Source organism: Mirounga leonina, unplaced genomic scaffold (assembly GCF_011800145.1).
Source record: "Mirounga leonina isolate KUSES-001 unplaced genomic scaffold, KU_Mleo_1.0 Mir_176, whole genome shotgun sequence".
Classification (NCBI taxonomy): Eukaryota; Metazoa; Chordata; class Mammalia; order Carnivora; family Phocidae; genus Mirounga; species Mirounga leonina.
This window is the reverse complement of record NW_023270454.1, coordinates 12,838,554-12,865,111: the sequence shown is the minus strand read 5'-3', so window position 1 is coordinate 12,865,111 and position 26,558 is coordinate 12,838,554.

Sequence of the window (26,558 nt, the reverse complement as noted above, 5' to 3'; positions counted from 1 at the left end):
TAGAGTTGTGGGAATCATTCCAGAAGATAACATGGAAAATGCACATGTTGGTTATTAGTCCAATAACAGAAACTGTTGGGATTTAAGTTTTTGGAAGATTTGAAATGGAAAGAGTGTTCAATGCTGATAGGGTAAACTACAGCCCATGGGCCAAATCAAGCCACCACCTGTTTTTTTGTTAGTAAAGTTTTATTAGAACACAGCTTCACTCATTTGTTTATGTCTCGTCTGTGGCTGAGGCAGAGTTTAGTCATTGTGACAGACACCTTATGGACTGCGAAGCTGCAAATATTTACTATTTGGTCCTTTAGAGAAAAAGTTTGCCAATCTCTTGGTCCAGTGAATAAGTTTAATTTAAAAATGTTTTCTTTCCCTAGGCTTCTTGTTTTCATCCCACCTAAAAAATGTGCTGACGCAAATAGCAAATGCAAATGATTTAATTTGTAAATTTGCAAATTGTGACTAAAGGCTTAATTACTTCTCAGTCTTCTCTGATTTGAGTGGAAACTAATGGGAGGGAATAGAAGAAAGGTCAGTGTGTAGAGATAAACACTGACAGTAAAACAGCTAAGGAAACCTCAATTTGTAAAGTCAAATTCACTTCCAAAGAAAATATTTCCAGTTTTAATATCACTTCAATATCTTGTCAGATAACACACAGACTCAATTTTCCAAAGGCTGAAAAATAAAATAATATGGATTTCATTCTTCTTTGTTCTTTTGTCCTTATCTAGTGTTAATTTCTTTATAAGGAAGGAAACAAAAGAGAAAGAAAATGTGGTATCTATTGAAATGCCTTTTCTCTACTTGGTAGTAGTGAAATTAAGTCAAATGTCCCCAAATAAAAACTAAAATGCTATTCTTATAATTTGCTCTGTCAAACTGGGGCTTCATTTCCACACTTCTCAAAAACTTTTTCTGTGGTAGGTTATCATAGAATTTGATAAGTGAGGGACGCCTGGATGGCTCAGTAAGTTAAGTGTCTACCTTCAGCTCAGGTCATGATCCCAGCGTCCTGGGATCGAGTTCCGCAACAGGCTCCTTGCTCAGTTGGGAGTCTGCTTCTCCCTCCCTGCTGCTCCCCCTGCTTGTACTCTCTCTCACTCTCTCTGACAAATAAATAAATAAAATCTTAAAAAAAGAATTTGATAAGTGAAGTTTGAATAATTTCTCTTACCTGTTCTTGGGCAAAAATAGATATCAAATGCTTAAAAAATATATACCCTTTGACCAAGAAATTTCTTTACTTCAAAATGATCTAAATACATTAAGGATATAGCCAAATATTTAGTTATAGAATGTATAACACAAAATTCTTTATAATAGATAAATATGAAAAGCTTCCAAATGACCAGTAATACAGGATTTGGTTGAACAAATTATGGTTTATACATTGAATGGTCTACTTAAAATCATTGAATGATACTGGAGTAAAATTTCTTAATGAAAAATGTTCATAATCTCATCTACATGAAGGAAACAAGATACAACATGGTACGTGCATATTGGTCCAATTTTTATTTAAGGCTGTATCTTTATACTTATATCCCAGTTCTTAATCTTAAAGTTTATCAGGTTTATGTGGCTTAATTTAGAAATATAAACATCAAGTTTTTAATTGTGAGTATTTTAACAATGGAATTATAGATATTTTAAATGTTAAAAACTATATATTCTCATTTTTTCTAAACAAATAAGTTTTCTTATATAACAAAATTGTTTTATATTTTATTAAAGGCTCTTATCTAATAATTAAATGTAGAAATAAAATTACAGTATAGTTTTTGCTATTAGTTAAATTTTCACTTAAAATATTTATGGAGTTACTTTGAAAAGTTTCTGAAATGAAAGTGATACTGTATTTGAATTAGATTTACTTGAGTAAAAAGCTGAGAAATAGACTTCTCTTGATCTTAACAGTTCTGACTGAGAAATGACCAAGGCCATTGAACTAGATGAACTTTGAAGTATATTTCTAGTCTAATAATTTATTAAAAGTGCCCAAAGATGTGGACCTCAGGTCCTAATTTACTTCACATCGGAGACTCTGCTTTTAGAAGTCAGCAGATTGTGGTATGAGTAAAATATAGTGGTTAAAAAAATTCAATCTTACAAATCAAGAATCAAGTTCAGAGGTGATCATTTGTCAAAAAATAGGTTAGATTAGCTTTTTCTTTTTAAAAAAAGTTTATTTATTTATTAGAGAAAGAGAGAGAGAGAATGAGCAGGAGGAGCAGAGGGAGAGGGAAAGAGAAACTCAAGTAGACTCAATGCCCAGCAGAGTCCAACATGGGGCTCCAACCCAGGACACTGAGATCAAGACCTGAGTCAAAACAAAGAGTTGGGCGCTTAACTGACTGTGCCACCCAGGCACCCCTAGATTAGCTTAATAAAGGCTGCCCTCTGGTTCTTTAGTTCACAGTGTTACAGTAAAGTAGATGAGATTGCATATCATGCCATAGTCATGGTCATGTTGATGAATCTAGGCCTTCCCTTTGAAAGGATCAGATCCATGTTTATGTAACTATGAGTTTTCTATTATATCTGATCATTATTTGTTAGGATAAATAGCCAAGATTTAAATTTTAATGTGCTTGTAATGAACAACTTGTAAAGCAACTTGAATTTGTTTTCTAATCAGACAGTCTTATTAGGTAGTCCTGATCGACTGGACATCGGACGAGAAGGATGGGGGTTTCACTATTTTTGGTGCACATTAGGGATATAGTACTTGAAAAATATGGAGGGGAACAGATCTCAATCTTATCCTTTCCACAGAAACCTAAACTTAAAATTGTTTTATTTCCCTTAGAATCACATACAGAAATTTACTTTGGGAATTTTTGTAATGAAATATTTTAGTTATTCTGGGAATATAATTACTTGCAATGAGTATTTGCATTTTTTAAGAAATTAGTATTTGCCAAAGGATAGTGGGTATCCCGAGCCACCATCTGAGTCCTGTGTCCTTTGGAACATGTTTTCATGCTACTAGTTCTGATAGAGCTGATCTGACTCGGAATACATTGTCAATAAAAAGAACATTGGTTTAAAAGGGGTTTAATTTTACATATTCTTATATATGGAATGCACTTTACTTTTTTAACAAAAAGCAAGTCAAATGTCTGCTCTGCTAGTTACATTTGAAGAACTTGGAAAGAGGAAATAAAAAAGTAAAATTGTAATGTAGAAGAAAGCATGAAGTGAAAACTGATAGAACTGAAATAAAATTAAACAAATCCACAGTTATAGTTGGAGACTTCAGTATTCTTGTCTCAGTAACTGATAGAGTAGGTAGATAGAAAATCAGAAAGGATATAGAAATCTTGAAAAAGACGATCAACCAACATGACCTATTTGACATTTATAGACAGTTTGCCCACACACAGCAGAATACATCGTCTTCTCCATTGTACATGAAATGATCACCAACATCCACCATATTCTGGGCCATAATATAAACCCTAACGAATTAAAAAAAATTGAAATCATGCAATTATGTTCTCTGATCATAATGAAATAAAAAACAGAAAGCTATCTGGAGTCAACCCCAAACTTGAACAATTTGAAAATATTCCATGGTTCAAACAGAAAGTCTCAAGGAATGGAGTGAAATGCAAGCAGAGTAGGTGGAATGCAGCTATAGCAACACCTAAAGGGAATTTTTAGGATTAAAGAGTATCTTAGAAAAGAGAAAATCAGTGATCTTTATTTTACCCTAAGAAAGCAGGAAAAGAACTAATTAAATTTAATTTATGCCTAAAACTAATATAACATTGTATGTTAATCATACTGGAATTAAATATTAAAAATTTAAATTAAAAAACCATAAAATAAATACTCTAAAAAAACAAAAGAACTAATTAAACTCAGAGCAAGCAGAAGAAAGGAAATAATAAAGATGAAAATAGAAGAAATGAATGACATTAAAAGTAGAAAAACAACAGAAAATAAGTGAACCCCAAAACTGGTTCTTTGCAAAGATCAATGCAATTGAGAAAAGAGAGAAGCCAACATTACCAATATCAGGAATGACACAGAAGACATCGTTACAGACACTATGTGTGTTTTAAAAATGATAAAACAGTGCTCAGTCAAAAAGGAATAGATAACATAAGTTGTCCTTTTTCTATTAAAGAAATAAAATTTGAGGTTAAAACCTTTCAACAAAGAAAATTCAAGGCTTAGCTGGTAAATTCACTGGTAAATTCTGCTCAATATTTAAGAAAGAAGTAATTCTAATTCAATCCAAGCTTTTATAGTAAATAGAAAAAGAAGACTCTATATAACTAATTTGATTAGGTTAGTATTATCTTGATACCCAAACCAGACAAAATCATTACAAGAAAAGAAAACTGCATATCAAAATCTTATATGAACATAGACACTACTATCCTCCAACAAGTATCAGCAGATTGAATCCATTAATACATGAAAAAAGATAAGGCATTTTGACTAAATGCAGTTTATTCTTGGAATACAAGTTTGGTTTAAAATTTGAAAATGAATTGATGTAACTCATCATATTAAATACTGAAAAAATCATATGATTATCTCAATAGATGCAACAAAAGCATTTGACAAAATTACATATCCATTCACAATATGAACTCTCGGGGCGCCTGGGTGGCTCAGTCGTTGGATGTCTGCCTTCAGTTCAGGTCATGATCCCAGGGTCCTGGGATAGAGGCCTGAGTCGGTCTCCCTGCTCTGTGGGAAGACTGCTTCTCCCTCTCCCACTCCCCCTGCTTGTGTTCCCTCTCTCGCTGTCTCTCTTTCTCTGTCAAATAAATAAATAAAATTAAAAAAATAAATAAATTGTATAAACAACAACAACAAAAAAAAAACCCCAATATGAACTCTCAATTAACTAAGAATAGGCAAGAACTTCCTCACCCTGATTAAGGGCATCTTTGAACAACATTCAGTTACCATCACACTTAATGGTGAAAGACTCTTCCCCTAAGATTAGAACCAAGGTGAAGATGTCTGCTATCTCCTCTCCTATTCATCATTGCTCTAGTCAGTGCAATAAGGAAGGAAAATGAAATAAAAAGCACTTAGACCTGAAATAAACTGTCTTCATAGATTATATGATTGCCTATGTAGAAAATTCCAAAACAACCTTTTAAAAACAGCGACTAAAATGAAGTAAGGTTAGCGGGTTTACAGAATATGAGGTTAATGTACAAAAATCAACTGTATTTTTATATATCAGCAATGAACAGTTAGAAATTGAAATAAAATATGTGAGTAATCTGTATGTAAAAATCAAAATATAGAAGAAACGTATAAAAGTAGACCCAAATAAATGGAGAGATATGTTGTGTTCTTATATTAGAATATTCAATATTAAGATGTCAATTCTCCCAAAACTGATTTACAGATTCTATGTGATCCCAATAAAAATTCCAGATGTTTTTGGTAGAAATTACAAACTGAATTTAAAATTTACATGGAAAGGCAAAAGAGCTAAATTGCCAAAATAATTTTGGAAAAAAGTAAAACAAACTTAGAGAACTCACACTACCTGATTTTAGGACTTTAATAATCAAGTCAAAGTCATTTTGACAAAATGATAAACACATAGATCAATGGCATAGAATAGATTCCAGAAATATACCCACACCTATATGGTCAATTAATTTCTTATGATCAATTAATTTTTGATAAAGATACAAACCTAATTGAAGAAATGAAGACTATCTTTTTATTAAATAATACTGGAAAAATTGGACAACCTTACGAAAAAAGAACATTGATTCATACCTCACACCATACAGAAAAATTAACTAAAATGTTGCACTAACCTCAATGTAAAGTTAAAAACCATACGATTTGTAGAAGGAAACAGAAAAAAATCTTTGAGACCTTGGGTTAAACAAAGATTTCTTGGCTATAGCAGCAAAACTATGGTGCCTAAGAAAAAACAAGACGAATTGGACTTTACCAAAATGGCAAACTTTTACTCAAGTACAGTAAAATTAAAAGACAAATATTTTCAAAACATATATATCATAAAAGATTTTTATTCAGAATAGAATAAATACTCCTAAAACTGAAAAACAAGAAAGCAATCCATTAATTAAAATATAGGCAAAATATCCGAATGGGTATTTCCCTAAAGAAAATATATGGGTGGCAAATAAACACATGGAGAGAGAACTCAACATTAGCTGTCATTAGGGAAATTTAAATTAAAGCTACAATGACGTATCATTATGTACCTATTAGAATGACTACATTATAAAAAATGAAACAAACAAGAACCTGGGCATACCAGGTACTGGTGGGGATGTAGGGCAACTGAAACTCTCATTTATTGCTGGTGAAATGCAGAATGGTAGAGAGGCTTTGGAAAATAGTTTGGCAGTTTCTTAAAGAATTAAACATGTGCTTACCATATGCCCCAGTAATCTCACTCCTATAGATTTACCCAATTGAAATGAAAACCTATGCTCACAGAAACACCTTTATGAGTTGGTTACAGGGCTTGTACTTTATAATAAGTAAAAACTGGAAACAATTCCAACTGGTGAATAGAGAAGCTGAGGTAAATCCATGCTATGAAATATTAGCAACAAAAAGGAACAGACCCCTGATACAAGCTACAGAATGGGTGAATTCCAAATTAATTAGGCTTCGTGAAAGAAGCCAATCTCAAAAGGCCACATATTATATGACTCCATTTATATGACATTCTGAAGAGGCAAAACTATAAGGACAAAAAATAGATCATGGGTTGCTGGGTTTGGTGGGGTCAAGAGTGGTTGATTACCAGTGGCATGAAGGACGATTTTTGGGGTCATGGAACTCTTCTGTCTGTCCCTTGATTGTAGGGGTGGTTTATACAACTTTATGTGTTTGTCAAAACTCTTAGAACTTTGCACCAAAAAATGTGAATTTATCGTATGTAAGCTTTGTTGCAATTTAAAAATATAGAAAAATCAATAGAAGTGAGAAAATGTTTGAAGGAATAAAAGAATAGTTTCTTCAGAATAAAAGAAAGATATAAGTCCTGAGATCAAAAGAGTTCATAGATTGTAGCACAAACTAAGTAAGAAGAAAAAAATGAAGAACAAAAAGCCCTACACACTGACACATAATAGTGAAATTTAAAAACATCAAAGAAAAGGAGAAAATTCTAAAATCTTAGGGGAGGAAGAGATGACAATTTACAATGGAATAAGAATGGAATTGCTATCACCAGCAAATCCAGACTAAAAAAGAAAAAAACAAAGACAGTGATATTTTCCATGTTTGAGGTAAAAGAACTTCAAATCCAATTCCCTATGGCCAAATAAACTAGCAGTTACATGTGAGATTGATACAAAGATAGTCCCCAGGATAATAGTGGGTTCAAAAAAAATCTTTTTCATGTTTTTCAAAATATTACTAAAGCAAGAAGAGAAACAAAATCTATTAGTAAACCAACACATACACATACATATAAGGGTGAATGAATAACTTAGTAGAGTTCACTGGTTTTACAAAAGAAAACCAAAACAATCTGCGATAACCAGAACTAAAATACTAGATACATCAATAGGGCAAATGGGGCAAGGGTGAGATGTATGTAATGGCAGAAATGGAAGGAGGTAAGAGCTTGGTTATTTTTCTTTTTTGGGGGGTGCATATAAATAGTGAGAAATGTCAAACATTTGTGTGGAAAAATAAACAAAAAATGTGGGTCTTAATAAATTAAAAGTAATAACTGGGGAAAAGAAATAGAACGCTTTCCTTTCAAACTAGCAGAAAAAGAGCTTTGGTTTATTTAATGAAAAACATAGGTAGAAAGGGGAAAAAGAATTTTTTAAATGGTAGTATGGTAAGTAGAAAATATAAAATCAGAGAGTATACACAAATCCTAAATGAATATACAAATGGGTTAAACCAAACAAGGTCTGCCTAACTTTATGACTTTAGATTTATTGGGGAACCAAGATATCTTAATGATTACCCAAATTTTAAATACATGATTCAGGGCACCTGGGTGGCTCAGTCGGTTGAGCGTCTGTCTCTTGATTTTGGGTCAGGTCATGATCTCAGGCTGGTGAGATCAAGTCCTGCATGGGGCTCTGTGCTGAGTGTGGAGACTGCTTAAGATTATCTCTCTGCTCACTCCCACCCCTGCCTGGGGCTCTCATGCTCTCTCTCTCTAAATTAAATAAATAAATCTTTAAATAAATGAATAAATAAATGATTCCGCTTTCCCTTTTATTTTTTTATTTTTATTTTATTTTTTAAAATAATCTCTACACCCAATGTGGGGGGGGATTCGAACTTAACAACCCCAAGATCAAGAGTCGCGTGCTCCACCAACTGAGCCAGCCAGGCTCCCCTCAGCTCTCCCCTTTAAATTCCAAATCCACATTTCCCTATTTCTACTTAATTTTGTAATTATTATGTCTTAGTGGCAAAGCTATTTATTATCTTTCTTTCTGTATATTGGCTCTTTATACTCTTTTTCTCAATCTGGTTAATGGAATCATCACCAATGTTAAGATAATCAAAGAGAGTATTTTAGTTATCTAAACAAATATTATTTCACACTTCACAAAGTGGACAGTCTCTACTCTCAAGAGTCCAGAGAACTACAAAGTGAGAGAAAAGGGCTACAAGCTGTTATAGAAGAAAATGCAAGCAGGAAACAAGGAAGACATATTCCGCTTAAGTTGACTGGCTCGGATTGTATATCTGATCTTATTTAGAATGATCAAGGAACAAGAAAGTAAGCGTAGAGCCAGAGTTGTCTCGGCTTTTGGAGATTGCCTGGATAGAGCATGTTTCTGGTCAAGTGAAGCATTTATAGGAGGAAGAATTATCTAGGTTTCGGATTGCTGGCTGAGTATCCTGATCAGGAACAGTTCCATCTTGGACCTAGAAATGTATTCAAAACCAAGTTGCTCAAATTAGAAAAGCACACATCATTTCAGAAACTGGTGTAATACAGCATGGTGTGGGGAAAAGTGTAGCACACTTGGGTGTGAGACAGGCATGGGTAGAATCCTTACCATGCAACTTGCCAAATGTGTGTTTTAACCTATTTTACAAATCTGAGAATCACAGGACTAAAACCTATTTTATGAATTTGTTGTGAGATTTATATGAGCTAATGTGTGTAAAATATCTTATAAACAGCAGTAATTCTCAAAATTATTTTTCAGCTCTCCTTTGGCAACACCATATTCTTGGTTTGGTTACAATATTTATACTTTCCTTCTCTCAAATCTTTTTCTTTGTCTCTTCTTTCTGATAATCATCTAGATCACATCACTCATCACCCTGTCTCCCAGACTAAAGCCATGCCACACCTTTGTACCTGGATCCATCCTCTACACTGAGCCAGCGAAGAGTGATTGTAATAAAGTGTCATCCTGATTTTATTGCCTGGCTTTTTTTTTTTTTTTTAAGATATTTATTTATTTATTTATTTATTTATTTATTTATTTATTTGAGAGAGAGAGCATGAGCAGGGGGGAGAGGGAGAAGCAGACTCCTTGCTCAGCCAGGAGACCCAACTGGGGCTCGATCCCAGGACCCTGAGACCATGACCTGAGCTGAAGGTAGATGCTTAACCAACTGAGCCACCCAGGAACCCCTGCCTAGCTCTTTAAAATCCCCCCAACTATTTCCAAAGATAAAAGAACACCCCGTGTTAGTAGACATGCCAGAAAATAGCATCTCATAGTTACTAATGGGAATGAAAATTGGTATCTTTCCAGAAAGCAATTTGCCTTATGTACCAAACACCTTTCAATAGTCTGTTCTGGTCCAGCAGCGCCGCTTACATATGCTTATTCTGAACTAAAACAAGAACACAGGATTTCTAGCAAAACTTCTTTTATGACCAAACTTCTACAACCCTTCCCAACAACTGATCAATGTGTTCGAAGAAAAACAAGAATAGGAAATATTAATAATGAAAAAGAAAACTATTAGTGCCCAGAGTAGAGCTATATATCACAAAACCAAAGAAATGTGTGCCAAGTCCAGGGAGAATTTAGTCGGCTCAAAGGAATCAAGATTGACGGAAGAATCGGGTTGTAGAAAATAAGTGGAGAAAATTCTAGCGAGAAGTGCGACATATGGTTGACTTCAGAATTTGCAGACAGTATTTAAGGCCCATTGCCTCGGTCCGTAGCATCGCAAATCTATGAGAAGCAGGTGTGTGGCATAAAACTTGAGGTTAAGCCACATGATTATTTGCTGATAGGATTTAAAGTAGGTTTAATTTTCTTCTTTATGTCTCCCCCATTTAAAAATTTCCATTGATGAAGGACGCCTGGGTGGCTCAGTCATTAAGCGTCTGCCTTGGGCTCAGGTCATGGTCCCGGGGTCCTGGGATCGAGCCCCGCATCGGGCTCCCTGCTCAGCTAGAAGCCTGCCTCTCCTTCTCCCTCTGCCTGCCACTTTGCCTGCTTGCTTGTTTTCTCTCTCTGTTAAATAAACAAAACCTTTAAAAAATAAAGTGAGAAATAGTTCCCCAAAAGCCATATAAAAAAGTATAAATAAATGCCCTAGGGCTGGAACCTGCCCTTCTGTGTCTGTCTAGGTCTGCGGCATATGCCCCCCGGCACAGCGTTAATTCCAACCGGTCCTGCCCCTAGCCCCAACGTCCGGCATCTGAGGCTGTGCAGGCAGAGACTAGCACATACGACAGAAGCTAGAGAAGGTTCTGAAGCAGTCAAACCCAATCTAGGCTGTTTCACTGTCTGCCTGGCAGACTCTTCTTTGCTTGGTTTTACTTTTTTAAAAGGTTATTTATTTGAGAAAGAGAGAGAGAGCGTGCGCAAGCTGGGGGGAGGGGAAGAGGCAGAGAGAGAGAAGCAGATTCCCTGCGGAGCAGGGAGCCCGACGTGGGACTCGATCCCAGGACCCTGGGATCCTGACCTGAGCCCAAGGCAGACGCTTCACCGACTGCGCCACCCAGGCATCCCATGATGAATAGGAATTAATTTAATTAACAGCAACAACAAAAATCAATAGAAATCTTTCAGTGGTTCCTGAATACTTTTACTATAGTGAGCAAATCATTGTCTTTCCCCTGTTTTCTACCGTAGCTCTGCTGCAATATTTAGTTTTCCAAAATACGATATGCTCTTTTTCTCTTCAACACCTTTGCAACTGCTTCTCTCTGCTATTGTCTGGGGAGTTCCTTGTAATCGTTCATTACTCAGGTTAAATTTACCTCCTTCATGGAATATTCGGTGACATCTCTAGGCATCATATCTATTTCCACTTTGGGGACCCCATTGTGCTCTGTCAGCACCTCAGTTGTGGCACTTACACACTGGTGTATTGTCGTGTACATTTCTCTGTACCATGAGAGCACGAGGACGGCAGGCATTGTGTCACTCTAAACCTTAGGTGAAACTGAATACATGTTTGTTAACACAGGAAGTGGGGCATTAATATTTCACGTTTTGCAGTCTCTTCATTGAGCTGAGTGGGCAGATTTCTCCCAACATTGCCTGGAGAACATTTTTGAGGAAAGAAATATTTTTCTCCATATTGTTTTTTTAAAAAATTTATCATTCTGTATTCATTTCCAAATAGTATTTTCCTGTGCTTCCATTCATTCTATGTTTATTTATATTCCATTTATTCTTCCAGAATAGAGAGATCAGGTTTCTTGTGTTTGACTTGCTTCATATACACGATAAATTGTATGCACAGGGATTCACTTAAATTATTTCACAATACGATGACCCTATTTTCATTCCATCACAAAGAAATGTTATTACAATTACTAAGTGTATTTAGTGTAAGTGTATTACTTACGCTTCTTACTTAGTATTACTAAGTGTAAATACTAAGTGTATTTCTCAGATGTGAATGTTAAGGGCTTTGCAATGCACGGGGCAGAGGTGGCCTACTCACAAAAGCTTAAGAAAACAAACTGACTGCTTTCAGTTTTCTCTGTGCTCACCTGCCAAGAAACATTCTGAACTGAATTTTAGAACTTTGGTAGTTCAGATTTATGGAAATTAGAAATATGTTCCTATGCAGAATGTTTTGGTAAAAGATTTTGTGCTCATATTTAGTGAATTTTAAGCTTATTTAAAGTAAACCACTAAGTTATTTCCAGAACCTCAACTAAACCCAATCTTTGGAGAAAGAAGTAAGCAAAACAAGGTTTAATTTTCAGGAAGAGATTAATTTCAAAAATAAATGATTAAGAATTTTGACTTTATTATGAAGGTTATTTTTTTTTTAACAAAACCATTAAATTGGTCCTTTGCATAATTTAGACAAATGCGTTTCATGGTCCTCCATCTTTTTGACAAATTAGAAGGGTCTAGATTTTTATAAAGTCACGAGCCCTGTCAAAACACTTCAAGGTTTGCATATTTTTCCAGATAAGAGTAACAATACCCATAAGTCATACTTAAATTCGGATTCTTATCTGAAATTGCCTTGAAATAAGTGGAAATACAGCAAAAGTTTTTCTTAAGGTATGCAACATTTACTCCCAAAGCTTGGCTGAAATCTGAAAACAGTATGAGCCTTGACAGAAATGAAAGAGGAGAACGGAGAGGAGGGGAGACAAGAAGAGGGGAAAGGAGGAGAATGAGGAAGAAAATGTATGTTAAGTGGAGGCCAAAAGCACTTTGCTAAAATGTGATTTTGCATTTTATTAAATCATATTTTATGAAAACCCGCTTTCACAGTCTTCACTGTGATTCCTGGTGTTATCTGTGAATCACTGGAATAACCACATGAACACATAATAAGGATTACGATACAAATAATACAAATTGTGTTTCCAGCTTTTGGAATGAGTAGGTTGGCAGTTTGCCAGCTTTTTTCAGGCTAAGAGTGAGAAGAAAGCAAATTTCTACAGAAGTATTGTTTCTTTCAAAAACACGATCCAGGGGCGCCTGGGTGGCTCAGTTGGTTAAGTGTCTGCCTCTGGCTCAGGTCGTGATCCCAGGGTCTTGGGATCAAGTCACGTGTCAGGCTCCCTGCTTCTCCTTCTCCTCCCCACTCACTCATGCTCTCTTTAGCTATTTCTGTCTCTCTCTCTCAAATAAATTAAAAAAAAAAAAAGAATTTCAACATAAGAATTCAAAAACATGATCCACACTTGCAGAGAACCATTGGATTTGCCGTTCACACTACTTAAGAAAATGCAGCTTAATTATATAAAATTGTGCATTGGTGCTAAAGTGATTGGTGTGTAGAGAGTGTATTTTTCCTTATGTGCGTCCTGAAGTAATAGGTTAAATACTATGCTATGCTGTGGGCATGTCGCAAGCTGACTCAATGACTCATATGTTGGCAGTGGCCAAGTAAATAGAGCTACTGTGTCTGAAGGTAATGGGTAGCTAGCTACTTTCTTGACACGTTGACACGAAAATTAACTTTAAAGAGTTTCAAAACAAAGACTATTTGCCAAGATTTGATTTCTGGATCTTTGAATTTTGTTATAAGATTTTTCATTAAAATAGAATAAAAACCTAAATTTCAAAGTCCCAATATTCAGTATAGGGGGTTTTTATTCGTCTTCCCCAGTCCATCCTTTGCGTTGTTCCAAGTTAATTAGACTTTGATCTATTTCTGGACTTCCTATATTGTGGATTCCTCTAGGCTACTGAAAGTATATTTAAAATTATTTTTCGGGGCGCCTGAGTGACTCAGTCAGTTTAAGGTTCTGACTCTTGATTTTGGCTCAGGTCACGATCTTAGGGTTGTAAGATCAAGCCCCTCATCAGGCTCTGCGCTGAGTGTGGATTCTGCTTGAGATTCTCTCTCTCCCTCTCCCTCTGCCCCTCCCCCATCCCTCTCAAATGAATGAATGAATGAATGAATGAATGAATGAATGAATGAATATTATTTTTTCAACAGAGGTCCATCTTATTGCCAGAATATATTCCAACATAAGATAATGGGGCTGCATATTAAGCAGATTATCTTCACTATTCCAAGAATTCGGTCTAGGAAAATTTATTTAACAATTGATGATTACGAATAATTTCTCTTGAAGAATTTGGAAAAGTAAAAGTCATCAGTCATTATGCCCAGGTGCTACCTTGGGCATCCTAGAAAGTATACTGGCTTTTCCAAAGTCGCACAATACAAAATCAATGTACAGAAATCTGTTGCATTTCTGTACACCAATAATGAAGCAGCAGAAAAAGAAATCAAGGAATCAATCCCATGTACATTTGAACCAAATACCATAAGATACTGGGCCACTTGGGTGGCTCAGTTGGTTAGGCATCTGACTCTTGATCTCAGCTCAAGTCTTGATCTCAGGATTGTGAGTTCAAGCCCCAGGTTGGGTTCCACACTGGGCATGGAGCCTAGTTAAAAAAAATAAACTGAAGAGTAACAACAACATAAGATACCTAGGAATAAACCTAACCAAAGAGGTGAAAGGTCTGTACTCTGGAAACTATAAAACATTGGCGAAAAAAATTGAAGATGACACAAAGAAATATATATGTCTATATTAAAAAATAGATATGTGTATATATACACATATGTATGTATTTTTTTAAGATTTATTTATTTATTTTAGAGAGAGAGAGAAAGAGAGAGAGAGGGAGAGCTGGGGGGTAAGGGCTGAGGGAGAGGGAGAATCTCAAGCAGACTTCCCACAGAACAGGGAGCCCAACATGGGACTCGATCTCACAACCCTGAGATCATGACCTGAGCCAAAGTCAAGAGTCAGATACTTAACTGACTGAGGCACCCAGCTGCCCCTGGAAGAACAAATATTGATAAAATGTCTATACTACCTAAAGCAATCTATACATTTAATGTAATCCCTATCAAAATACCACCAGCATTTTTCACAGAGCTAGAACAAACAATTCTAAAACTTTCCATGGAACCAGAAAAGACCCCAAATAGCCAAAGCAATCTTGAAAAAGAAAAGCAAAGCTGGAGGAATCACGATTCCGGACTTCAAGTTATAGTACAAAGCTATAGTCATCAAGACAGTATGGTACTGGTACAAAAACAGACACACAAATCAATCAAACAGAATAGAAAACACATAAATGAACCCACAACTCTATGGTCAACTAATCTTTGACAAAGCAGGAAAGAGTATCCAATGGAAAAAAGATATTCTCTTCAACACATGGTGTTGGGAAAACTGGACAGCCACATGCAGAAGGTGACCTCCCATATTTTCTTTACCCAGATTTACTAATTGTTAATGTTTTTGTTCCAGTTGCTTCATCATTTGCTTTTCATAAGCATATTTTTATCTTTTGAAAGTAGTTACAGACATCATACCACCTTAACCCCTAAATATTTGAATGTGTATTTCTTTTCTTTTTTTTTAAGATTTTATTTATTTATTTGACAGAGAGAGAGACAGAGAAGGAACACAAGCAGGAGGAAGGGGGCATGGGAGAGGGAGAAGCAGGCTCCCCCTGAGCAGGGAGCCCTTGAGTATATATTTCTTAAGAACAAGAACGCTCTCCTTGCATAGCCAGTACAATGACCAAATCAGAAAATAGAACATTGATAGAATAGTATTACTTTGTCCAGAGCCCATCTTCGAATTTTATCCATTACCCCAATAATGCCCTATAGAGCAAACTTATTTTCCTGGCCCAAGATTTCCAAGACTATGAATTACACTTAGTCGTCATGTGCCTTCAGTGTCCTTTAATCTGGAATAATGCCTTGGTCTTTTTCTTTTCTTTCATAATGTGAGCAGTTTTGAACGATACCTATTATCTTGTAGAAAGTCCCTCAATTTGAGCTTACCCTGTCTCTTAAGTTATGCATGTCAGGTAGGAAAACAGATGCAGTATTGTGTTCTCGGCACATCACAACAGAAGGCACGTGGTGTTGGCTTGTCCCATTATTGGTGATGTTAGTTCTAATCCCATGGCTACCATGATTCCACTAGGGTTCTCCACTGTGAAGTCATTATTTTCCCCTTGGTCATTAATAAGTAATTAGTAGAGAGAGATTTTGAGGCTATATAAAGACTCTATTCTTCAAAGGTTCCCCTACTCTAAGCATTTGTTGATAGTTTTTCCTTAAATCAATTTTTATTATAATGGTTGCTGGTGATTTTCTAGCTCTACCATTCTTTCCATATGTGTTAGCTGACATTCCAGTACAAAGTGATAGTATTTCCTCCCCTGTACCTTCATTTATTTAGCTCTAATTAATTTATTTCTATTTGTATGAACCCATGGATTCTTAGTGTAGTCACAGATTCTCTTGAATTCAAAAGTATTTATTAAATCTTACTATTGTGATTATCATGATTCTTTTTTCAGTATTTCCACACTTAAGGTAAATGTTCTTTTCCTAAGGGGGGGGGTTATCTCAATCCTCTTTTATCTTTTTTGGGCATTTTTCCAGAACCACTTTGCTCTCTGCGAATGATTGCAGGAAGACTTCAAAAACTAGCCCTGCAGGGGCGCCTGGGTGGCTCAGTCGGTTAAGCGTCTGCCTTCGGCTCAGGTCATGATCCCGGGGTCCTGGGATCGAGCCCCACATCGGGCTCCCTGCTCAGCAGGGAGTCTGCCTCTCTTCTTTTTTGAAGCCATGTAAATAAATTTCTCTGTCATTCCAAATCCTAAGTTAACATATGACATACACAAATACCGTGGGCGGGCAGATTGTAGGGCTATTCACAGGAAAGATGTTGCCTTTTGTGTCTTAGTTTGATATCGGGCGAGGGACAAGAAAATAGTAATAAGGAATCTGATGCCGGCGACATCAGCAGTCCAGGAGGACAGGTTAACAGAGCCACAGCAACCAGGAAGATATTAACACCAGGAAATTCTCAGAAATCTTGGGGAGAGCAGCTGATTTCTCATAGAACATGGGATAGTGTGCTTGAGTCAATATTGTTTGACTTCCACAACCTGGGCATCACCCGCGCATATACAGCTGTACAAGTACTGCGTGCTGATCGATTGCGCCACTGAAGCGTGCTTTTTTTGTTTGACTTTCAAAGATTGGGCTGCGCTCAGTCAATATATTTATCACAGTAATAGTGTTAAAGTTTTCTACTATTTGAGCAGATAAACGAAATTCAGACTATTTAAGTTTCAGTTTATCAGCATAATTTTGGTCTTATCATTCATCAAAAATATTTGTACTCATCCATGTGAATATTAAATTTGTATTCCCTAAGTAGGGAATTGTGTAGAAAGTACTCGAATCCTACTGCTCTCGCAAGATCTCAGAAAAAATAATTAGATAGAAGCTGGAAAGTGGGCTGAGTCGGCAACAGGCATGTGTGAGGGACTGCAGTTCTATTAGGAAGGGGACACAAGGACATGTATAAGTGTAGGTCACAGATTGCCAGTTGTGTTGATGGTATATCCATTCTGTTATAATGACCCCGCTGATGATTATCCAACTCAGAACAGGAAAAAACAGGGACTGGCGAGGTGTGATCTGGTCCAGGAGTCATTTACCCATAGTCAGTCTACCACAGAGAGTGTGCCTTAGGACAGGCAGGAGAGAAGAGTAAAAAGAATGGGTGATTGGTTCTAGTTCTATCTTTTCTATTTTATGGCTATAGTACACAATAATTGGTTCTCTTCTCCTTTGCTGAATATGAAGGATTCATAGTACATAGAGTTTATTCATTTTATTGTATTTTTTTAAGATTTTATTTGTTTATTTGAGAGAGAGCAAGAGAAAGCATGAGCTGGGGGAGAGGCAGATGGAGGAGGAGAGGCAGACTGCCTGCTGAGCAGGGAGCCTGATGTGAGGCTCAATCCCAGGCCCCTGGGATCATGACCTGAGCTGAAGGCAGACGCTTAACCGACTGAGCCACCCAGGCACCCCTTCATAGAGAGATTTTAAATAGGATATGTGCAAATTAGAAGATATTCTGCAATAGGCAAAGAATATTTGTAAAGAAACATATTCCTATAGTGTGGCAAACCATTAAAACCATCATTTACTCATTAGAATTAGCCAAATACAGAAATGGCTTATGTGATGTGGTGTTTGTTAAGGGTGATAACACCCCTTAATGAGAGGTGTCATGAGCCACCTCTGTTAACTCTCATCTCCTACCATGCTAGTAGCTTAGTTCCGTGGAAATAATAGTTAAGTTCCAGCCTTCCACTGATTTTTTATAAACTTGATAAAGTTTTGCAGTTTCCTCATTTATAAAATTAGGTGGATAAAGTACATAATATCAATGATTACCTCCTGCCTCAGGTCAGGGTTGTGAGTCCCTTCATTCAATTAGATTACAAGAGCAAGACATCACCTCTAAGGAGAACCATACTGGTATTCTTTAGGACAGTCTAATAGAAAAAAATATATCCCAGCTTTTCTATTAGTTAGCTCTGCAAACTCAGACAAATCACTTAACCTCTCCAAATCCTAGTTTCCTTATCTATAAAATGGTAAGAAGGCCAGATAACAGTGTATTCTTAAGGGGTTGGTGAGAGGATAAGATGAGGTAAACCTGTAAAGGGTCTACTGCTATTTGATGCATAAGTTGTAATTCAATGATTATTTTCTTCTTTACTTCAAGTATGTTCTCATGATTCAAGGTGGAGCTCTAATCATCAGGCCTGCAAATCAAGTAGGATGTCAGTGGGAACCCCACTTATTTTATTTTTACAAACTTCGTAATCATTTAAACAAACGTTTCTACAATCATCCTTGCTAACTACTCTGCTAACCCTGATTCCGCAGATGGTAATTATTCACATTCTGTTTCTGCCAGTCAAATTGCTACTAACTGGCCTCTGCTGCTCTAAGATTATTCCCTCTCTATTGAAAATAATGACTCTAATTTTGGGCGCCTGGGTGGCTCAGTTGGTTAAGCGACTGCCTTCAGCTCAGGTCATGATCCTGGAGTCCCGGGATGGAGTCCCGCATCGGGCTCCCTGCTCTGCGGGGAGTCTGCTTCTCCCTCCGGCCCTCCCCCCTCTCATGTGCTCTCTCTCATTCTCTCTCTCTCAAATAAATAAATAAAATCTTTGAAAAAAAAAAAAGAAAGAATGACTCTAATTTCAATTGTAAGCTCTTCCATCATCTCTGGCATTTGTAAATTAGACACAGAAAGCCCCTTTCTTCAAAAAATAGAGGTGTTCCACTCAACTGATGTTTGACTGGAGCCCTTTGGGGAAGGGAGTGTCTTTTTAGCTTTCTTGGAAATAATAGGTAGGTAGATGTATAATATACATCCTAAATCTTCCCCAGAATTTTATTTCACCAAGTCCTTCACTATGTTCCTTTAATTTATATCAAAGAATTTATAGTGTCACAACTTGGTTTATATGGGTTTAATTTTTCCAGCCAAACCAAACATTAGAGCCACTCCCACGTGCTAGAACTAGCACATTGAATCCAGAATCTCTGTGAAGGCGCACTCACATGGATGCGTTTGAATCCACATTTAAATTCTTCCTTCTTTGGTCAGCATTCTCAGAATCCAAACTTTTTCACCAATTTCCAATATTTATGAAAACATAACTAAACAAAGTCCTGTGATATTTTGGTGTATAATCTTTTCCTTCCAGGTTTGGTTCTAGAGTTGACATTCTGGAATATACTTTTATATATTCCACACATATCTACGAAGTGTCAACCCCATGCCAGATACTATTCTCAGAACTGGAAATGTGATAAGGAACAGGGCAGAATGCAAATCCCTGTCCTCATGACGAAGTGTCAACCCCATGCCAGATACTATTCTCAGAACTGGAAATGTGATAAGGAACAGGGCAGAATGCAAATCCCCCACCGTAGTGGGGGAGACATAAATAAGATAAACAAATACAATATATATCATGTTATATCTGATGGCTCTAAAAGCTGGGGAGAGAAATAATGCATGGAAGAAACATGTGAGGAATTTATGCGTGACATTTTAAATAGGAAGGCTACCAGGAAAGCTCACATTGACAGAATGTAAAATTTGAGTCCAAAAAAGGAGGATGTGAGGTAGTTAGCTATGCATATATCTGATAGGGAATGTCAAGTGCAAAAGCCCTGGGGTGGGAGTATGCCTGATAAATTAGGGGGACACTAAAGAGCCCAATAGGCTTTAAGCAGAAAGAGTGAGAGGGAAGTATTAGAACATGAAATCAGGAAGGTAATGGGGACTAGGTCATGCAGGGCTTATGGATACCAGAAAGGGCTTTGGCTTATATCTACGGAGATGGGAAGCTACAGAGTAGATTTTGAGCAGAGGAGTGACATGATTTGATTTACTTGTATCAGAACTGTTTTAGTTGCTCTTATGAGACTAATGTGTGTTTTGGGGAGAGGAGTGGGAGGGGGGTAAAGGTGAACAAGTGAAGGACTATGGAGACCATTGAGAGGTTACTGCAGTAATTTAGAAGAGATTATGGTGGTCTGGACCAGTGTGGCAGCAGTGTGGGTGGTTAAAGGTGTCAGATTCTAGAAACACATTGAAGATAGAGCAAACAGGATTCACATATGGGATGTAGTAGAAATAGAGGAATAGAAGATGACTTCAAGAGTTTTAGCTGAGCAGCTGAAAAAAAAAAAAAGATGAATTCTTTAATGAAATAGGAGACACTGTGTGAGGATTTAGGTTGGTAGGGATTATCAGGAACTCATATTTGGACATGTTGGGTTTGCTGGACATTTTTTTTTTTAAGATTATATTTGTTTTAAAGAGAGAGTGGGGAAAGGAGCAGAGGTGGAGGGAGAGGGAGGAGAAGAAAGAATCTCAAGCAAACTCCATGCCGAGTGTGGAGCCCAATGCAGGGTTCAGTCTCAGGACCCTGAGATCATGACCTGAGCAGAAACTAAGGGCCTGATGCTTAATGGACTGAGCCACCTAGGCGCCCTGCCTGCTGGACATTTTAAAAGAAATATCAGTAGGACATTAAGTTTGGGTTTGGCTATAAGCATTTGCAATTCAGCATATAGAAGGTATTTAAAGGCAGGGAACTGGATAGGATGACTTAGGCAGTGGACATAATGGATATTGTTGAATGAGAAAAGAGGCAGAACTGAAATAAACAAAAGCATTTATTTAAGGTCTCATAATTGCAATTTAGGGAGCACAGATCTGTGTAGCAAACCAAATTTTGTTCCCCCTAGGGAACAAAAGTCAGAGGTTTTTAAAGACAAAAGGGAATGCTTGAATACATTGTTTACAAAGAATTTTGATTGGTATCTGTGGCAGAAAACTAATCTTGGCTAAGCATAATTGGTTGCTAAGGCTACACTAAGCAAAAGTCAGTTACTGTAGCAAGTTGCAGATGCTTCTGCAGAGTCCTTAGAATATTTGCTGTTTGGTGCAGTTAAAAACGTCATGGTATCAGCTGCTGAGGACATGAACCTCTTTTTTTTTAAGATTTTATTTATTTATCTGAGACAGAGAGAATGAGAGAGACAGCAGCAATGTTTCAAGTGGGAGACGGAGAAGCAGGCTTCGCGCTGAGCAGGGAGCCCGATGCGGGGCTCGATCCCAGGACCCCGGGATCATGACCAGAGCTGAAGGCAGACGCCCAACGACTGAGCCACCCAAGCGCCCCAGCTATGGTTATCATTATGAGGCTTGGTAAGGCCAAGAACTCAGCTGATGCTACAATTTGACAACAGAGGAAATCTCTGGCCACTTCAGCCCTGCAGCTGCTTGAGCTAAAGAATCATTTTAAGTGGTTTTAGAAAGTCCCTGGGTTTCTAAAGGTCTTTGAGGTGAGCCAATAATCTGGGTTTTAAAATTTTTTAATGAATTAATTTTTTTTTCTGTTTAAATTCTATTTCATGATGAAATAAGGTCATGATTTTTTTCATCATACAAATAATATAATTTATTGTAGGAAGGAAGTTAAAATAAAATGAAAGCTCTTTACCCTGAGGTAACATTAACATTTTGGTGCATATTCTTTTATGCTTCTCCATATACATCCATGAAGTTCTGTGAGCCTACCTCTCTCCAGGAGCCCCAAGAACTCTAGGACTCTCAACTTCTAGCCTCAAAGTTTCCTCTGGCATAAGAGGAATTAAGTCTTATGCTCATTTTCTCCATCCAGATCTTCGAGGAACAGAGGTTATGTTTGTGACCTGTGGTTCCTGAATTTGCTCTGCCTAGATAAGGAAAATGGTGGTTGACTTGGATTTGAGAGAGATAGGTTGCATACTCTTTCAGAATCCCTATTATCTTTCATAAATTATCTAGTGACAATAGATTAACCCTTCTCATGCCCCTGTCTTTGTATTTTTCATGGTTTCATGCATTCCATGGGCTGGACAATATGACTCCCCTCAGGCCTAGTCCCAGAATGTATTTCATCTTAGGAGACCATCAGCAATACAAATTTTCCTCCTTATAAGGTCTGTTTATTCATAACTTTTGGTCATACTATCTCTTGAAAAATTTATCTCTTTATGGGGCGCCTGGGTGGCTCAGTCATTAAGCATCTGCCTTGGGCTCAGGTCATGATTCCAGCGTCCTGGGAACCCTTGATCAGCCTCCCTGCTCTGCGGGAAGCCTGCTTCTCCCTCTCACTCTCCCTCTCTCACTCCCCCTGCTCGTGTTCCTTCTCTTCACTGTGTCTCTCTCTGTCAAATAAATAAATAAAATCTTAAAATAAAATTACCTCTTTGTGAATGACTTCTTTTTTAGTATAATAATAGCTATTTTCCCTCCAAACGTACTAAAGATATATACTATAAGAACTGATGTTTCTACACTACATTTTCAGGCAAAGCCTCTCATTGATGGACTTGACACAGTAATTTACAGCCTGAGAATGTTACATAGAACAATGGTTGGTTGAATTCAAAATTTTTCTTTGTGTGTACATGTCAAGTGAAAGAGGATGACTGGGCGCCTGGGTGGCTCAGTTGGTTAAGCGACTGCTTTCGGCTCAGGTCATGATCCTGGAGTCTCTGGATCGAGTCCCGCATCGGGCTCCCTGCTCGGCAGGGAGCCTGCTTCTCCCTCTGACCCTCCCCCCTCTCATGTGCTCTCTCTCTCTCTCATTCTCTCTGTCTCAAATAAATAAATAAAATCTTAAAAAAAAAAAAAAAGAGGATGACTTGTCTGTTTTGTGCATGCACCATTTTTGTATTTTAAAGTACTCGCCTGTAAAAATTTTTTTGTTCTAAACATGGTTTCTATGTTGTAGCACTGTTTGTTAAGTGTAGTTTGAGGTTGAAAATTGGTGAATAAAAATGGTACCAAAAAAAAAGAGTACTTTCCAAAGAATGCCCTGCACTTTTTCTCCACTAACTGCCATCTGCATTTTAGTCTCCTCTTCCTTTTTTGGTGAGGATATAAAATCTTCACTGCACTAAATTTTATCAACTGTTTATTTTCAATTGTTATTAATTATATAAACTTGTTTTCATTGTTCAATTGATGTTTTTCATTGGTCAATTGGTATCTTGGTTTAGAATGAAATAAATCACAATTTGTTGCATTAAAATTAATGGAATTAAAAACACATTATAATGGCTTTTCATCTATATAAAGGTTTTCAGGGATGAATTAAAATTACCAAGAAAGGCATAGTTGTATTTATTTAGTTGTTTTACCGCTGTCACCCATGGGTTGCCAGATTTCCATCATGAATATTAAGGAGACTGCCTATCCACAGTCTCCTCTAAACTACGTAATAAATCCTAGATTCCCCATATTTTCATGCCTTGCAAACTTCTTATTATTATCTGTATGAGTCAGGAATTTTTCCCACAAGAAGGGAAACCAAATCTTGTGGTCATAGCAACGTTGTGATTTTCTGGACTGATATAAGAGGTTCAGAGAATTGAATAGAACCCAGAAGCAGGAGTCAAAGCTGCAGGGTCAGTCTGTCCTGGAATTACAGCCCGAAGTTTCTGGGCACAACAGCCACCACTTGGTCATTGATAGCGCCATTAATCCTAATCACCCCTTAGGCAATGTCTCATTTGGTCCAAATTAAAAGTAGTGGGGAAGGGGCGCCTGGGTGGCTCAGTCAGTTAAGTGTCCGACTCTTGATTTCCGCTCAGGTGATGATCTCGGTGTTGTGAGATAGAGACCTGCGTTGGGTTCTGCACTAAGCGTGGAACCTGCTTGGGATTTTCTCCCTCCTTCTCTTTCTTCCCCTTTCCCCCTCTTTCCTGGTCTTAAAAAAAAAAAAGTAGTGGGTTAGAGTCCAATTGGCTGAAGTGTTTCCTCCCTTTGGAATCCATAATGGGGGGGGGTTGGGCACTGCATTTCTTCAGTATTGTACCCATGGGGGATTCTTCTGAAAAAGAAAGGGAAAATTCATGTTGGAAATCCAAAAGAAAACACATAGCCTCTATAGTTGTCATTATCTTAGAAGTCATGATAAACCTAGTTATAAGGAAGTGAATCTGAGGGGAATCATTTTCAATGGGAAAAGAGAAATGTAAAGTAGCACCATATAATAAATGAAAGGAGGCAGCTTCATAAGAGATGTTTTGTGCAGGGATATCTGGTAAGCTTCTTTAGCAGGGATCCTACTGCATAAACAGTAATTTTAATTGTCAAAGTCTAGTAAGAAAACAAAAGAAGGGATTTAATATTCAAATAGCGCAGTCATCATGCCATGTGAAAGCCAAATGACATGATGATTCCCTGTGTAAACAAAGTTTGGAATATCAGTATAATACTCATATTGTCTGTGGTGATTTTACTTCAGGAAAATGATGTCATATGCCATATTAAATCAATTAATTTAAATTATTAATTAATGTTAATTTTAATACAACTTTCAATTAATACTAAATTAATTTTGTTAATGAAATTTTTTTCATTTGTTTATAAGTTTCATTTGGTGTCACAGTTATATGAGAGCCATAAGGATATAGGTTTTACATCTGTTTTTATGTTTGTACATATATAAGTCTAAGGGGCAAGACATTACCCATTTTAGAGAAACACTACTCTTTCCTAGCTTTGATTAATATACACACACACTTATCTTTACTCCAAATGTCATTAACTGACCCGCTGGAATACTTTCTTGATATCCTCTTATCCTTATTACCATGAAAATAAATTAAAAAAAAAAACTTGTCATTTGTATTGCTACTTTTGAGAAACTCCCATGTGGAAGGCAGTTCAGTTAAATGGTTAAGAATTTAAGTTTTGGATTCAGACAACTTTATGATCTTGGGAAAGAAACTGGGCCTTCGGTTTCATCATTTAGAATCTGAGGCTAGTAAATAATACATCACTGCATTGCATAACAACTTGACAAATAAAACCTAGTACATAAGAGGTATTTGATCAATCATAGATACTACTGTGAACTTGGAATTACATAGTGAGAAAGCTTCGGTATTGTTGGAGGAGATATTTTCTGGGATGCTTGTACTTGTTTAATATTTATTAGGAGAAAATAGTGTTTAAATTCTCAGAAATTAGAATAGCCATTCAAAGAAAGCATTTTTTGATAGGATTTTGGGGATCATTCCCGGGAGATTATTAAAGGAAAGGACATGAAAGTGACAAGCTTTCGTGTTCAGTCAAAATCGCTTTAGAGTCACCTAGTGATCTATAGCTGGGGAAACCTGGCTCATGAATATTTATTCTCTGCACCAGCTTGTTTCTCTTCCATTTCTGTCTCATCTTATTTTTCTCTCCCCCTCTCCCTCTCTTAAACACCACAAGCACTGTTATCAGACCAAAGTGGGTCTGCTCCTTGGTGAGTTACAGAAAGAGACTACACCAAGGGGAGTTGCCTCACAAGGTTATCTTTATTTGTACAAATAAGGAGATCACTGGGAATAATTTCCAAAGGTGTGCCTCCCTAAACAAGAGAAAGCAGGCTCCTTTTATTAGGGCTTAGGATGAATATTCAGAAAGGGATTTGAACATTATAATGAAGCAGAGGTATGCATGTATCTTCCTCATATATTTCTTGTTCTGTTCCAGCAGTTTGCCAGTTTCTAAAAGGTGAGATTGATAGACAGAAGCTTCCAGGGATTTTCTGAGGTCAGAGGGTCAGTCCTGAGTTCAGGAAATCAGGTGGGTGACAGCCCCCTCCCCTCTACATACTTCTGTTTCTTCTGTTTCCTTCTCAAATTTCATATCACTGTTTTTAATAATGAATTTAATTCAATCTGTTAAAATTCAGGGCACCTGGGTGGCTCAGTCAGTTAAGGGTCTGCTGTTGGCTCAGGTCATGATCTCAGGGTGCTGGGATGGAGCCCCTAGTCAGGATCCCTGCTCAGCAGGGAGTCTGCTTCTCCCTCTCCCCCTCTCCCTGCTCATGCTCTCTCTCTATCAACTAAATAAATAAAATCTTAAAATAAGATAAAATTAAAATATTTTGCCAGACCAAAGTCATCTTTGCCATTTGTTCTTTACTGCCCACACACATACCTGATACATTTTGCTTTGGCTGCTGCATGTGAAAAAGAGACTCAAAAGTCTTTAAGCACATGAATTCACAGCTCAGTCCTCTACTAGAGAACAGAGTCCACATCCTTTAACTCTGTGATGGGTGCACTCTGGGTCAGCCCTCAAAATCCTATCAAACATAAGCTCATGACTTGGGCTGCATGTGAGAATAAGCTTACAGTTAAAAGGAAAGAAAGAGAAAGAAAAAAAAGAAAGAAGAAAGAAAGAAAGAAAGAAAGAAAGAAAGAAAGAAAGAAAGAAA